The following is a 12,090-nucleotide window of genomic DNA, read 5'->3' on the forward strand; positions in this document are numbered from 1 at the left end:
CAACAACTCTTCAGACCCTCAAATGTGTCCGTTCTTCTCTTTAACAGGGCTGCTTGGCACTGAGGACAGAGAGAGAACTTGGACTGCTCCTGCCCTAGAAAGGCGCCTTGTCTGGGGAAGCGGGCCACGTGCTCCAAGACACTTCCCTCAACGAGTAAGTCACCACGTGGCTAAGTTCCAAAGAGCATGTCCCAGAAGGATGAAGGAGCACAACGCATTCCAGGAGTCAAAATAAGACAGGTGGGGAGCACCTGGCCACCAGGGAAAGGATCCCAGGGTGAACCTGAAGAGGTCTGGCAAGGTGGAGGTAGAGGGTGGGGCACAGCCTTATAACTACAGTAACAGCGAGCATCTGTGTGGCACTCACACTGTGCCAGGCACTGTTCTAGATGTTTTATATGGTTTCACTCCAATAACCTATGAGGTTAATAATTGTGATTACTATCCTATGAGCCATGGGAAGTCGTTAAATGGTGTCACGCAGGGAAAAGAGATCAGACTTACGTATGAGAATCCCTCCTCTGGCTCCTGTGTGGAGCACTGATGGAGTGGGAGTGGATTCCGGGAGAGCTATTAACAGGCCTCCAGAGTAGAGGTCTGGGGCGAGATGTCAGGAGCTTACACTTGATGGGTGGCTGTGGGGGTGGAGAGAAGTGGGCTTATCGGAGAGCTATTCAGGGGGAGAGTTGGCAGAACTGCTCAGCACATACTCACTCTTCAGGACTCAGCCCAGGGCACCAATAAACCTCCCCTCCTCTAGGCTTGCCCACGCCTTCCTTCCTCCTAATGGCCCTGATCTTACCCAACACCAGGCTGTCGTAAGATGGTCTCTCAGAAGGGAAACTCACCCTCTGACCCGTCCCCTAAGCAAAGAGCTCCTCTTGGGACCCCTGCTACCCCTATCCAGCCTCCCCTCCCCCCACGATCCCGTTCTTCACAGCATCCCACCAGTTTCCCTCTCCCAACATCATTCACCTCTATCCACTTCCTCTCCATCCCTAAAACCCGCCATTGTCCATGCTTCCAGCTGAGGCTAACCATCCACTGAGTTAGAACCAAGAGCCAAGGACCTTCATCTCCCACCCATGCAGCTTCCCATCTTCCCTGTCTCTCAGTCTCTTGCACTCAGGCAGGCACCTCTGCCCCACCCCCCAGCCGAAGCACCCACAGCTCTGCCCTCCTCTGATGACCCTGGTCGCCAGAAGCCGGTCCACCCTTGCTGCTTGACACAGTCGCTGCAGGGAAGAAACATCTGCACAGCTTATGTTTCAAGAGACCTGGCGTATATGACATATGTTTGCTCCCCCTCTTAGCGCTATGTGTTTTAAACAGGACCACCTCCCCGAGAAAGGTTGTTTCCCCAGGTGAGGATTTTTCCCTGGAGTTAACAGGACTAAGGAAGAGAATAAATCAGTGAAACCCCCTAGTGATACAGAAATACCATCTACTACTTATGAAGAACTTGGACTAAGGCTGTTGGCAATAAATTTGGGACTTGTTGGGCCCACATCCCCAGGGGTCTGCCCACCAGGGAAAGCATCAAAGCCTATACCCCTGGAGATCCACCAATACAGGGCAGTCCCAGGGGAGGCAAGCAGCGAGGCTGGGAGGACATAACCTTTACTGGGTAGGATAATCTCCTTCAGTCACTTCCTTGTAGCCTATCAGTAGAGCAGCGACCTTGGAATAGCCCTTATAATGGAACACAGAGATTAACCTAGACAACATTAAAATCAATAGAACTACTGCCCTGACTGGTTTGGCTCAGTGGATAGAGCGTTGGCCTGCAGACTGAAGGGTTCCAGGTTCGATTCCGGTCAAGGGCATGTACCTTGGTTGCGGGCACATCCCCAGTAGGGGGTGTGCAGGAGGCAGCTGATCAATGTTTCTCTCTCATCAATGTTTCTACCTCTCTATCCCTCTCCCTTCCTCTCTGTAAAAAAAAAAAAATCAATAAAATATATTTTTTAAAAATCAATAGAACTAGATAGAGATAGGATTTTTGGCAAAGGTCAGATAAGAAACTAGGAATGGTAGAACATTACCCAAAACATACCATGATGTAATTATAGAGGCATGCTTATAGGATCAAATAGTATAAATATAGATGTAACAGGACAATAAAAGGAGAACCTCGCTGTGCTGATCAACTGAACCCTGCCTCCGTGTCCTTCATTCCTCGCCGACTCCGTCCACACCTTTGGGAACCCCTGGACCCGCTGGGGCAGGACCCCAACACCTGGTTACTCTGCCCAGGCTGCAGCACATCACTCTCCCAGATGGGAGCTCTTTGAGCAAAGGTCAGGGTTCATCGTGTCTATTTCCACAGCAGTTCCAGAACTTCCCTAGTGGTATTTAGCACCTTCATGTTATAAAGGACCTCTTTTATTCTCCTTTATCTCCCCAGGGCCCAACTCAGGGCCCAACTTGCGCTAAGTGAGGAACAAATATTTAATGAAAAGAATCGATTTTCCCCCAAACCACTTCCCATGCTGTGCCTGGATTAATTTCAGTTAATGTTTACTGATCTGCTTTAAAGTACCAAATATTGTGCAAAACCCTCCTGCTCTGGGCAAGCTAAGCCGCTCTCCCCATGTCACCTCTCCAGGCCCAAGCAGAGGGCCTACTCTGCACCTGGGCAGGCTTCTTCAGAGACACCCTAAAATCGTAGCCCCTTAACAAGCACCAACACTCACATAGCTCTTTCAAGCTTAAGCAGACTGTGGGGCCCATGTGATCTGTGCGTCCACAGTGCTATGGGTGTCATGATCCCCATTTTCCAAGTAAGGAAACCAAGGTCCAGAGATATCAAGTGATTGGCCCTGGTTCACACAGAAAGTCTCCAAAATTGAATCCAACTTTTCAAACTCAAGAGCTCTTGCCTTTCTGCTACATCAAGCCGACTCCCCCAAGCAGCCTCCATCAAGGCAATGGAAATTGACAAGGCAGCATGGCATAATGGGGAAGAATATCAGTTTGGGATAAGTCAGCCTTTGAGTCATTTGAATTTGAGCTCCATCACTTAGTAACTGTGTGACTTAATCAAATTGATCACTTGACTAACACTGAGGGTTTCATCTGCAAATGGGGCAGTAACACTTACACAAAAGTATGAGGCTCCAATTGGGGGAAAAAAGTGTATATAAACTGCCTTACATGCAGTCAGGGCTCAATAAGTGTCAATCCCTTACCTGGCCCCACGATGCCCGTCTGGTTAGGTGTTTCTCAAGATCTGGCCCCTGGACCATCTGCCTCACAGTGATCCAGGCTGCTTGTTCGGCATGCAGGGTCCCGGACCGCCAGGAAGCCTGATCCAGTAGGTTTCTGGCGGATCATCGGAAGCAGAGTTTCTGACATTCTCATAAGTTTGAAGCTACTGGTCTTGTGGGTGAGGAAGCCAAATAAACAGATGGCTACAATGCAGAATGATGCATTAGGATGGCAGGTCCGGGAAGAGTTTCTAGAGAAAGCCTGGACTGACCTGAGACCTGAAAGATAAGAAAAAGTCAGCCAAGGAAGCAGGAAGGAAAGAGGAGATTCCAGTTGAAGGGAAAATATTCACAAAAGCCCAGCAGTTGAGAGAAGTGGCCCTTTCAGGAAAGAGTATAGAATTGATGAGAGTGTGGAATTCAGCAAAGAGACCTAAGAAGTGGGCAGGGGCCAGGTCACAAAGAGGTTTATCGGTCACGTCAGGGAGTTTGAACATTATCCTATAGAAAGTGGAAAAATCGCCGGAACCGGTTTGGCTCAGTGGATAGAGCGTCGGCCTGCCAACTGAAAGGTCCCAGGTTCGATTCCGGTCAAGGGCATGTACCTGGGTTGCGGGCACATCCCCAGTAGGAGGTGTGCGTGAGGCAGCTGATCGATGTTTCTCTCTCATCGATGTTTCTAACTCTCTATCTCTCTCCCTTCCTCTCTGTAAAAAAATCAATAAAATATATTAAAAAAAAAAAGAAAGTGGAAAAATCACTGAAATTTATTTATACTTACTGGAGACCATTAGATAGTTTTGAATTTAAGAAAGAGCCCTGTGCCCTAGCTGGTTTGGCTCAGTGGATAGAGCGTTGGCCCAACGGATTGAAGGGTTCAGGGTTTGATTCCAGTCAAGGGCACTACGTACCTCGGTTGCAGGCTTGATCCCTGGTCAGGACTGGTGTGGGAGACAGTCAATGTGTCTTTCTCATATCGATGTTTCTTTCTCTCTCTGTCTCCCCCTCCCCACACCTCCACTCCCATGGCCCTTTCCATTCTCTCTAAAAATCAATGGAAAAATATCCTCAAGTGAGGATTAACAACAAAAACAAACAACAACAAAAAAAACTACAAAGCAAAACAAACAAAAACGATAAAAAGAAAAAGCCCTCTGGCAGCCATGTGTAAAGAATAGGTTGTGGGATTGGAACAGGGCAAAATTTCCTTAGAGGTATGAGGTTGTACACAGGCAATGATGACCTAGACCAGCCGTGGGCAAACTACGGCCCGCGGGCCGGATCCAGCCCGTTTGAAATGAATAAAACTAAAAAAAAAAAGACCATACCCTTTTATGTAATGATGTTTACTTTGAATTTATATTAGTTCACACAAACACTCCATCCATGCTTTTGTTCCGGCCCTCTGGTCCAGTTTAAGAACCCATTGTGGCCCTCGAGTCAAAAAGTTTGCCCACCCCTGACCTAGACCGAGACAATGGCAGTGAGAGAAGGAAGGACATGCACAGAGAAGAATCTGCAGACTGATACTGATTAGATAGGGCTGGATGGGGACCGGAAAGAGTCAAGGCTTCTTTCTTTAGCAAATCAGGTCAATGGTTGTGAATTTCACTGTAGTTAAAATTAAAAAAAAAAAAAAAAATCTGGAAGAGAAACCAGTGTGGAGGGAAAATGATGAGATCATTTTAGGACAGACTGAATTTGTGATTTTTATGATATATCCCTGTCCAGAAGATAGTTGGAAATGCAGGTCCATGGAATAGTCTGCTAGTTGCTCACTCAATATCCTCTCTTCCTTCCTTCCTAACAGAAGCCAACTTTGGGACAGTGATGTGCCCAGGGAAAATATCGTAAGCTCTCTTGCCAGTCTTCCCTGACTCTCTATGGTTGGTCATGTGACCCGGGTCTGACCAATAAGCAATAAGTGGTCACCACTGGGTGGAGTCTCCAGTGAAGTTGTTATTTTCCTGATAACAATGGACAGGCCCAGGTGGCGTTTGACTTTTACCCTTATCCTTTTTAATCTTTTTCCGGCATAAACAGTGTTGTGATGCTTAGATAAGATGCAGCCATTTTGTGACCATGAGAATATTGGCCCTATGCTACGGAGTGCAGAGCAGAAAGACAGAAGGATTCTGGCGTGGTGGAGCTGTTGTATGGCCCAGGGCTGTCTAGCATCCGAGAAAAATAAATCCTAATTTAGTTAAGCCACTGGGATTGGTTTCCTGTCACCTGCAGCAGAACATGATCCTAATTGATTCAAGGGCTAAAGCTCTGGAGACAGATCTGGGTTAGAGATAGAGATCTGGGTCAGCATCTAGATTCTAGAATCTAGATGGTACCTGAAAGCATTTGAGTGGATACAAGCAGACCAGGCACCCAAATACGTGCACAGGTAAACAGATCTTGAGAGCAAAAGGACAGGGAGGGCTTGGTTTGTAGGCAATGCTGAAAAGAGGAATTCCTGTTCACAGGGAGGTGTCTTTAGGTTACTTTTTTATTGTTGATGTTTCCATAGCAACATCCAGTACAAACAACCAATTTAGGGCTATTCAATTAATACTCAACCTCATGAAATTTATTTCGTTACAACTTTCCAGGTGCTTAACCAAGGGCTGATGACTCTGGTCATGTGTGTGGTGACTTAACCTCCCCGGGGGGTGGAGTGTTTGGGCTCAGGAGCTGACTTGGTAAACCTCAGCTCTCTGTTTCCCATGAGGCAAGTGCCCCTGGAGTCCCTCCCAGGAATACCAGTGCAAGGACCTCGCAGGACCTGAGCTGCAATTGGACCTGTCTGTCCTATTTTTTAAAAATATTATATTCTTTAACAAATTTTCCTTTAAATTATTTTTTAATGCACTACAATAACTTTTATTCTATGAAATGATGATTGCAAACCACAGCTTAAAAAGTTCAGGGCCAGGCCAGCCCTGATCGGTTTGGCTCAGTGGATAGAGCATCGGCCTGTGGACTGAAAGGTCCCAGGTTCGATTCCGGTCAAAGGCATGTGTCTTGGTTGCGGGCACATCCCCAGTGGTGGGTGTGCAGGAGGCAGCTGATCGATGTTTCTCTCTCATCGATGTTTCTGACTCTCTATCCCCCTCCCTTCCTCTCTGTAAAAAAATCAATAAAATATATTAAAATAAAATAAAAAGTTCGGGGCCAGGCCTGGAGAGCTCTGGTCACAGTCCTCTGGTCCTTCCACAGCTGTGTTCGTCGGTGTTTCTATCATTTCCACTGTGGTAGCGGCACTCAATCCTTTCCCTTCTTAGGCTTCTATGTAGCTACTACATAGCCTCTGCCACCCTGGCCGGGCAAGGAGTGATGGCAAAGTTGAAGGGACGTTAGCCTGTGGCTTTTCTTCCTCGTTTTGCCTGAAGAAGGGTTTGGCCTCTTCAGTGTAGCATCCACTGCCTTAGTCACCCTAACTTCCTCACCAGCGAAATCGAACACCTCGGTGATTTTAACCTTTGCTGTTTCCCTAGCTCTTCTGCTTTGACCAACAGTTTATTTGAACTCGTCTCTTTAGTCTCCTCTCGTCTTCTACTGTGTGGACTTGGGGGCACTTTTGATTTTGGTCCCACGTCATTGAGGAAGTTCGTCCACAGTTCGTCCTCCTTCCTCTTCCTTGCATCCTCCGACCCTGTGCCTTCTTCCTCCTCTGCGGCCCTGTCTTCCTCCTCACTGCTGCTTCCTCCAGATTCCCCGTTGAAGTCCTCCTCTTCCTCTTCTTCTAAGGAGAGGCCACCTTGTTTTCTCTTCCCTTGGAGGTGGAGAAGTCTTTGGAGTCAAATTCCTCCGTGTCGCTGCCACATGGGGCAGGCCAAGCCACAGGACCTAAGCAGCAGACCCCCAGGAAAGCTTTAGGGAGAGACTATAACACTCTAAATTACTTTTTATATCTGAATTTATTTGTTAATTATAACGGGCACACAATATTATATTTGTTGCAGGTATGCAACATAGTGATTATTTATATAACTTACAAAGTGATCACCCAGATAAGTTTAGTATCCATTTGACATTATATATAGTTATTACAATATTATTGACTATATTCCCTGTGCTGATTTATATCCCTGTAACTGTCCTATCTTTTGCCAAGAGTATATGCCTGGCAATTTTCCTGATTCCTCTCTCCTCTCCATCCTACTCACTACAAAAAAAAAAGAAAGCCAAAATCTATTTTCCTTAATACATGGAAACATGTCATTCCTTTTGTGAAAACTTTTATTTTCTCTAAGATAAAGCCCAAACACTTGTCATAACATATTAGGCCCTGATCTTTCCATCCTAGGTTCCTGATAACTGTCCTTGCCTCTCCCCCTTCTCTCCACACACAGTCAGCCACTCCAAATGCCTCATTCTGCCCACATTTCTCTTCCCTTTCAAGCTCCTCCAAGCTGTTTTCTTGCTCAATAATGCTTTCTCTGCCTCCTCCTCTGACTGCCTATTTCTGTCCACCCACTATAGCCAGATTAATTTCCTGGTCTTCCAGCAGCTGGGAATGGCTGGAAACCTGGTCCACCTCCTCTTTACCCTTAATTCCTTCCCCAATCTCTTTCCAAATCCTATTGATTCTACCCTCTAAACATCTGTAACTTTTTCTCCTCCTTTCCATTACTACTTCTACTAACAATATCACTGCAAGAGCCTCCTGGCTTCAGTCCTTCTTAATTCAATCAATCTATCTTCCCCTCTGCAAATGTACCCATGTTGATCTCCTTAACGTCTCTGAGGTCCCTAATGGTATTGTCCTTGCAGATCTCTTAAGCCTAATGTCCTACTAGAGGCCCGGTGCACGAAATTCATACACAGGTAGGGTCCCTAGGCCTGGCCAGCGATGAGGGATGATCGGGCCTTTTGGCTGCTGGCCAGGGCCTTCCTTCATTCTGTGCTGCCCCCGGTGGTCAGCACGCGTCACAGTGAGCAATCGAACTCCCGGTTTCTGGGTCAAACACCTGAGGGGACATGTTGCATATTAGCCTTTTGTATCTGTAGATACTTCAGGTGTAGAGAGAAAGCAAACCCAGTGTTGGCCCACAGTCCTCTCTGTCCTGCACAGCCCTTTCTTCTGAGCTCATGCAGGGTCAGCTTAGGACAATAGTTAAGAAGGTGGCTTCTGGTACCAGAGTTCCTGGATTCCAGCCTCCGCTCAACTGCTTATTAGCAGGGTGCAATCTCTTCATGTGAGTTTCAACTTTGGTAGCCCTCATGCACAGGGCTGTTAGATTGTAAAAGGTAATACTGAAGAGTACTCAGAACAGTGTCAGGAATAGCATAAATATTGTGTGTTAGCTGTTATAAGTGACTGTTACATTTCATTTTGATCCTTGAAATGTGTCTGTTTTGTCCTCTTCTTTTGTCTAGATTAGAGCAGAAGCCAAGGCAGCAGAAGCTTGTGGCTAGGCTAGGGTATGGGGAGCAGGGGAGGGCTTGAGGGAAATGCTGGGAGACTAGGGACCAAGGAAGCTGTCTATCCCAGGAAGTGTGAAATTGACCTTTTGTTTTCTGTAATCCAAGGTTCATTTTAGTTTAGAAAACATAGCTGGTGGGAAAATCAGGCTCAAATATTCCCCACCATCTCCACTGAGCATGATGAACACCATGATTTCCTGTGCTTCATCCAGGAGTCTTTTTCCTCTATTCTAAGTGACAATAATACCATGATACCAGGTACTGTGTTTTGCAACTAATTTTTTCATTTAATCCATACAGAAGTGGGTACTACTGCTTCCCCATTTTAGAGATGGGAAAATTGAGGCTGCAAGAGGTTAACACCCAAAACCCAGCTTATTATGAGGCTTTCTTGCCCAATAGCTATCAGAGCTGATACCCTTAACTGCTATGCCAGATTGCTTCATAAAGTGGATTTGTTACTTATCAGAGAAATGTCTATGGATTTGCCTATATGCAAGGCCCAGTGCGGGCACTGGGAATGTAGAGATGAATATGGGTGATTCTTTTTCTCCAGGAAGTCAGAGTTGCCTTGTGGGTACACTCTGGTCAGTAGACAGGGGGCAGAATGCGGGAAATGCACAAGGTGCTAGGGAGCAAGGAGACAGAAGCACTACCTGCCTGAAGAGTGTGCTTCGGGCCCAGCTACAGAGGTGGCAGCTGAATCTCAAGCTCTGGGGTTGGGAGTGATGATTACCTTAAAATGTTTCTGTAAGCATCAGCAGGTGCATAAAACATTTATTCTTTTTTAAAAAAATATATTTTATTGACTTTTTAAAGAGAGGAAGGGTGAGAGAAAGAAAGTTAGAAACATTGATGAGAGAGAAACATTGATCAGCTGCCTCCTGCACATCTCCTACTGGGGATGTGACCGCAACCAAGGTACATGCCCTCGACTGGAGTTGAACCTGGGACCTTTTAGTCCGCAGGCCGACGCTCTATCCACTGAGCCAAACTGGTTTCGGCAAAACATTTATTCTTTAGTGCTTATTATGTATAGTAAGTAAAAACAAGGAAATACAAAGTAATCAGCATTTTAAACTCTGTTTAATTCTATTTTAATAAAATACACACAGAGAAACATGTTTGGACAGTTATACATCAAAATATTATTAGTGGCTACCTCTGAGAAATAATATTTCAGGTGATTCTTTGTGTATGTTTTATTGTGAATTATATTTTTGTTGTACAAATACATTTTATATTGTGAAGCATAATTTTATTGTGCAAATGCAAACTGGTAAAAACACTTTAGAAAACTATTTAGCATTATCTCATACATTTGAAAATATGCAGATTCTTCCATTCGTTGGTAATATGCACATGGTTAACAGATTGGTAAAAATGAATGTTCCGGGTAACATTGGTTAAAATAGCAACAATTCAAAACTATATCCACTTCAGGAAAATGGATTAATACATTGTGGTATTGTCATACAATAGGAGACATTATCAAAGAGTAAAAATGAAGAAACTATAGTTTTATGCAGCAACATGGATTGAATCTTAAAAGTATAATGTTGAGCTAAAAAAAAAAAAAAAGCAAGACTCAGAAGAATACTTACTATATGAGTCCACTTATATAAATGCAAAAAGCATGCAAAATCTATGTTAAGGAATACATTCATGTGATAAAAGTATATAGAAAGGTAAAGAAATGATAAAAACAAAATTCAGGAAGGTGACTGCTTCTGGAGGGAGGGAAGGGATGAGATTGGTGCTTAAGGTATCGGTCAAGTTTGATTAAGCTGGGTGGTGGCTATATCAGGATTCATTTCATTATTATTCTTGATATTTTAGATATATAATTTTTATATATTATATATATTTATATGTTATATATTTCATAATAAAACTCTATATTTTTTAATTTTCCATATGAATATGTACTGCTTCTTATATTAAACTGAGAAAGTTAAGTAACAAGTGTAATAACATTTTAAAAATTGTTCTCCTCTTGTACTTTTTCTCACTCTGCCTTTTTATATCACTCATTCATGTATTCATTGAGGACTTTATCTGTACCAGCCAAGCTGTATGTTGGGAGTACAGTAGTGTCACATGGTTCCTGTACTCACGGAACTTGCCCTCATGGTTCCTCCCTCTATTCCTGTAAAATTTTCAGTTAGGCTTCATTGTTGGTATCTTATACATTCATTAGCAATTTTTCTTGATGTAGATGTTGAGCAGCTGTGCTCTGAAAGTAGATTGCCTGAATTCAAATCGTGGCTCTCCTACTAACTACTTATATACATTCAGGTGAGTAACTTTCCCTCTTTGTACTTTAATGCCCCTTGCCATGAAATGGGAGAAAGAATAGTGTCTACCTCATAGGAATGTAAAATTTAACTGAGTTAACAAATATAAAGAACCCAGAACAGGGCCTGGCCATGGTAAATGTTCAATGAATGTTACCTATTATTATTATTATTACTAGAGGCCCGGTGCACAAAAATTTGTGCACTGGCCGGGGGGGGGGGGGGCAGTCCCTCAGCCCCACTTGTGTCCTCTCGCAGTCTGGGACCCCTCGGGAGATAATGACCTGCTGGCTTAGGCCCACTCCCGGGTGGCAGAGGGCAGGCCCAATCCCTAGGTGCCTGCCCCACAGCCCCTGGTCGGGCTCAGAGCAGGGCCAATTGGGGAGTTAGGGCACCGCCCCCTGTCATGCACAGAGCAGGGCGGATCAGGAGGTTGTGATGCCACCCTCAGTCACGCTCAGGGTAGGGCCGATTGGGGGGTTGGGGTGCCGCCCCCTGTCACACTCAAGGCAGAGTCGATGGGGAGGTTGAGGCGCCACCCCCTGTCACGCACAGAACAGGGCAGATCAGGGGGTTGTGGCGCCACCTCTGTCACATACAGAGCCGGCTGATCAGGGGGTTGGGGTGCTGCCCCCTGTCACACACAGAGCAGGGCCCATCAGGGGGGTTGGGGCTCCGTATACTGTCACCCACAGAGCAGGGCCGATCAGGGGGTTGGGGAGATCCCCCTGCCATGCACAGAGCAGGGCAGATCAGGAAGTTGCGATGCCACCCTAAGTTACGCTCAGGGTAGGGCCGATTGGGGGGTTGGGACGCCATCCCCGTCACACTCAAGGCAGGGCCGATGGGGTGGTTGCGGCTCCACCCTGTCACACACAAAGCAGGGCCGATCAGGGGGTTGGGGAGCTGTAAAAGGCATATTACTCTTTTATTATATAGGATAGAGGCCTGGTGCACGGGTGGGGGCTGGCTGGTTTGCCCTGAGGGGTGTCCTGGATCAGGGTGGGGGTTCCGCTTGGGTGCCTGGCTAGTCTGGATGAGGGGATGATGGCTGTTTGCAGCTGGTCACACCCCCTTCAGGGTGGGGGTCCCCACTGGGGTGCCTGGCCAGTCTGGGTGAGGGGCTGAGGGCCGTTTTCAGGCTGGTGGTGACTGAAGCTCCCAAC

Source organism: Myotis nattereri (genome assembly GCF_964212035.1).
Source record: "Myotis nattereri genome assembly, chromosome: 9".
NCBI lineage: Eukaryota > Metazoa > Chordata > Mammalia > Chiroptera > Vespertilionidae > Myotis > Myotis nattereri.